The sequence below is a fragment of the Hipposideros armiger genome, unplaced genomic scaffold (genome assembly GCF_001890085.2).
Source record: "Hipposideros armiger isolate ML-2016 unplaced genomic scaffold, ASM189008v1 scaffold_718, whole genome shotgun sequence".
In the NCBI taxonomy this organism is placed as follows: domain Eukaryota; kingdom Metazoa; phylum Chordata; class Mammalia; order Chiroptera; family Hipposideridae; genus Hipposideros; species Hipposideros armiger.
In genome coordinates this window covers 559,749-564,813 of record NW_017732068.1, presented here as the reverse complement: position 1 = coordinate 564,813, position 5,065 = coordinate 559,749, and positions in this window count along the sequence as shown.

Below are 5,065 nucleotides of genomic sequence, written 5' to 3'. Positions count from 1 at the left end.
TGTGTGTGTGTGTGTGTGTGTATTATGTGTGTGTATGAAATCTCACAGGATGTACATTAGCATGCATGTGTGCTTACACACACACACACACACACACACACACACCTACTAATGTTTCTTACTCCTACCCACAAGATTTACCACTTTATAGGACTCAGTGGTTTACCTTCAGATTTGGGGTGATAATAGAAATTTATGTCCCTGTAGTAACTGTCACCCTAGGGTTGAAAAGAAAGGACATTTAGCCAAACCTCTCATGGACGAACAAACTTGCTCTCTGTATTACATTGTTGAGACTGCCATAACAAAATAGCACAAACTGGGTGGCTTCATCAACAGAAATTTATTGTCTCACAGTTCTGGGGCTAGAAGTCCAAGATTGAGATGCTGGCAGGGTTGGTTTCTCCTGAGGCCTCTCTCCTTGGCTTGCAGATGACCACTTTCTTGCTGTGTCCTCACATGGCCTTTACTTGTACACAAAGGTCCCTGGTATCTCTTCCTCTTTTTCTAAAGACACAAGTCCTGGGGCGGCCAAGTGGCGCATTGGTTAGGAACTGGCTTGGGATGCCAGCTCTGAGCTGCAGAGCCCTGGTTCCGATCCCACATGAGGGCCAGTGACACTGCCCTCTGCAGCTGAGATGATGAACAACAGCTCGACCTGGAACTGAGCTGCTGTGAGTCGCCAGCTGCGGCATAGGCTGCAGCCCCTGCTGCAGTGGGCTGCCATAAGCTACCGTGATTGGCTGGCAGCCAGCATGAGCAGCCAGCAGCCAGTGTGGGCTGCCGAGAGCCGCTGTGAGCGTGGTGATTGATCTGCCTGGGGGGGGGCACAATGATGATATCAACATGGGCCAGTGAAGCAGCGTCCTCCACAACTAGAATGAAGAACCAAAGGACAGCAAATTGTCTGTTCCCCTTCTCCAATTCCCCAGTAAAATCTTTAAAAAAAATAAATAAATAAAGACAAGTCCTATTGGATTAGGGTTCCACCCTTATGACCTCATTTAACCTTAATTACCTCTTTAAAGTCCCTATCTCCAAACACAGTCACAGTCTAAGGTACTTGGGTGTTCGCGCTTCAGTGATGAATTTTGAGGGGATACAATTTATCCCATAACCCTCTCCAAGCATATTCGTCTGGGCTAGTGAAACTGGCAACTGAGAGTCCTCCTCCAGGTGGCACAGGGAGAGGTCTGTGTAGTGGAAACCACACTAATATGAAACCTGGAAGGCCTGGAGATCAGGTACTGGGGTCCCATTATCCAGCTGGCTGTATGACCTTGAGCTAAACAATTTCCTCAGGCTCCGTTTCCATATCTGAAATGCAGACTGTTAGTAGTTCCACTAATTATTACTGCATTTATTATTACTGTTTGGTGCCCCAGGATAACTATGTAAAGAAGTTCTGTGAAGTGATAGGTGCTGCTTCAATATATAGTATTTTCATAGTGAACCTTCAGACTGGTAACTTTTCTTTATGCTGGGAGACAGTATAGTGTGGCTAGAGCAATGCCTGTGGGGCACGCAGGTCTGAAGCTGGTTCCAGTGTATTCACTTCCTTTATGCCACCCTTCAACTTTGTGTTTTTTATTAAGATTTCTTTTTTTAATTGGGGAATTGGGGGATGGGAACAGCACTGGGGAATTGGGGGAAGGGGAACAAACAAGTTGCTGTCCTTTTGTTCTTCAGTCTAGTTGTGGAGGACGTTGCTTCACTGGCCCAAATTGGCACCATCATTGCACTCTTCCCGGGCGAGGCACATCAGTTGCCGGCTTCTGGACAGCTGCTCACTGCAGCTGCTGTCTGCTGTCCACTCACGCTGGCTGCTGGCTGCTCACACTGGCTGTTGGCTGCTGGCTGCTGGCTACACACGGTAGCCCATGGCAACCCACTGCAGCAGTGGCTGCAGCCTACGCCGCCCCCGGGGACTCACAGCAGCCCAGCTGCAGGTCGAGCTGTTGTTCAGCATCTTAGCTGTAGAGGGCAGTGTCACTGGCCCTCATATGTAGGATCCGAACGGGGGCCCTCTGGCGTCCCAAGCCAATTCTTAACCAACGCGCCATTCGGCCGGCCCACCACCCTTCAACTTTGAAAGAGCCAGTTTCTTCCTATGAAAAAATGAGACTAATAATATAAACAACCACACAAAATTCATATGCAAATTAAAGAAAATAATACATATCCAATGTGAGGGCTTGTAAATAGTTTGTTTTTCATCCTCATCAATAATTTATTTCTGTAAAATCTTTCCCTTGCCTTTTCCCACACTTCCTTAACCTGTAAATGGATTTCAACCATACTCCCAATTTGGGTTTGCTGAATAATCCTTGTGATATTCTTTTGTGCCAAATGACAAACATTTATTCTTCAGTGCTTTCTCTCTCCTCTTCCTCCTCACCCCAAACCAGCTTTCAAGGTGTGGAGCTCTGTACCTTAGTGAAGATGGAAAATGCATTCATGTATTTTCCTTTCAAATGCACCCTCTCCTCTCCATTAGAGCAATCGCTGGACATATCACACAGGACTATATTAACCATTCCTTTCAATAAGCTCTGCTTACTTGCTGCCACAATTTCATTTCACGTCACACTCTTTGAAATCATTCTTCTCAACCTGAAGCTTGAGTAAGCAAGGTAGAGATGGGGATCAAAAAACAGTGTTCATCTTTATTCACAAGGGCATCCCAGCACCTAGTACAGTGCCTGATGAACAGAAAAGACCCACAAATATTTGGGTAATGAATGAGTAAGCCAATGATGTGTTGACAAGAGAGTAGTCAAAATGTTAAACCTGTTTTTCAGTGACAGATTAATAAATGGGGAAAACTCCAAAGGAGATAATGATAGAGATCCATGTGAAGCTTAAAGTTGAGTAAATGCTGATATGGAGGCAAACACAGTTCAGAGTCAAATATTATAGTTTAAAAGGAAAAGAAGGGGCCGGCCGAGTGGCGCGATGGTTAAGAACTGGCTTGCGACGCCAGAGGGCCCCGGTTCGGATCCCACATATGAGCGCCAGTGACACTGCCCTCTACAGCTAAGATGCTGAACAACAGCTCAACCTGGAGCTGGGCTGCCGTGAGTCGCTGGCGACGACGNTGTGTGTGTGTGTGTGTGTGTGTGTGTGTGTGTGAGGGAGGGAAGAGGGAGGGCGAGGGGGAAAAAAACTAAGAACATATTTGTGACAGGATAATGGAGAGGAGAGAAAGGAATAGGAAAAAATGAAGGAAATTAAGAAGCTAGAGCGGCAAAGTGACAGTGATGAAGGAACAGAGTGACAGCGAAGGCTGCAGAAAGAACGCAGGGAGCAACAGTTTGATGGGAAACGGGAGGAGACTTATATGCACGAGAGAGAGGGGTAGGATTTGAAGTCCGGGAGAGGTGAAGCTTCATTTTGGTGAAGTGAACCTTGTGAACATTTCAATAGACCTCTCTCCTATTTTACATCCTATTTTGTTTGGCAGCTGCTAGAAATGAGTTTCCATTTTTCTGTCTTGTATTAATATTCTCGTGTCTCCCACATCACTAGATCCTCAGAGGCAGAAACAATTATGCCATACATTCCCTGTGTCTGACAGAGCCAGGGGTGCATGTGGGCTTATTAACTCCCACCTTGCTCAGCCGCAATATATATGTGTGTGCGTATGAAACCTCTCAGTACGACGTGTGTCAGCCACATCTGCTTTTGTTATCTGATCCAGGGTTTATGCTGGCGCGTTCTCTCTACAGACCTCTGTGGGCTAGCTTGTCCTTTGGGAAATAGACCAGTAGCTGCTCAGAATCCAAATGTATGTGACAAACACTCTCACCATGACTTTTGCCATCCACTCATCAACAAACAAACAAAAGAAAGCCCAACAGCAACAAATAGCCTCAAAAATGGGTTCTTTTGAATTACATCTGTAACTGCTGATCAAATCCCTTTCATCTTCTCCAGAAGAACAAAAGGAGAGAGATTTTGCAAGTTCTGTGCTAGCTTATGGCTGGGTAAACGCGGTGAAAAGGTAGAAAGGGATTTTCCACATCCCACTCTCAGTTCTTATTTTGCCAACATTACCCCATCTCGTTCCAGGTTTGGCGTGGGGGAGGGTCACATTTAGAAAGCACGGACAGGATGATGAAAACTGTTTTGGCAGGAGATAAATCAATGCATATGGGCGTGGGCAGCAATGCCCAAGCTCATTTACCAGAACAAATGGTTTCATGAAAATGTTTTGGTCAATACAGCTTCTTTTGCCATATAAGGAGTTGTTGCCTATCTGAATGATGGAAGGGAGCGGATGAGCATATCATGGGTCTTCGGAGGGAGTTCTATGGGGAGTGGTCCTCCTGGGTGTGTGACCCTTAATCGGGGATGTTCCAGGGATGCAGTTTGGAGTTACATCATTTCTCATTGTGGTTAATGGATTGATATACAGACAAGCAACAGGAAGAGAAAAATGCATTGGGCCGTCAAAATACAAAACCTTTCTGTAACATGGTTATTATCAAATGCAGAGAGTTATGTTATTCTGTGTCAATAAGTTGTTATGAGGTTCAAAAGCGATAATATATGTGGACATGCTTTGAAAATCAGAAGATGGTCCTCAGAGCTAAGGTAAGACAATGTTGTAGGGAAAACTGGTTGCCACAGTGTTTTCAGAACAAATCAACGAGGTATCTTCAAATCATTAATGGTTTAATTATCCCCCTAACATTTGAACATTTACATTTTATTTCCTCAGTTTCCATTTCACTCCTTTTTTATATCTTTCTGTTGAATCTGTTTAGTGCCTTTTCTTACGATCCTCCATCAGGGTTTCAGCCAAGGAACCCAGACTTTAACTGGGTTTCACTGAAGCTGTGGTGAGGTTAGTCTGCAGTATGGTCAGTGAGTGCTGCTCAGCTCCATGCTAAGCTGCTGTGAGCTCATCACAAAGAATTCAGGTGAATTTGTGGAGTGGGGGTAGGAACCACTCTAACTGTATTTTCTGTTACTAGAAATTGATTAAAGTGCAGTGCTATGTATATATATATATATATATATATATATATATATATATATATGTGTGTGTGTGTGTGTGTGT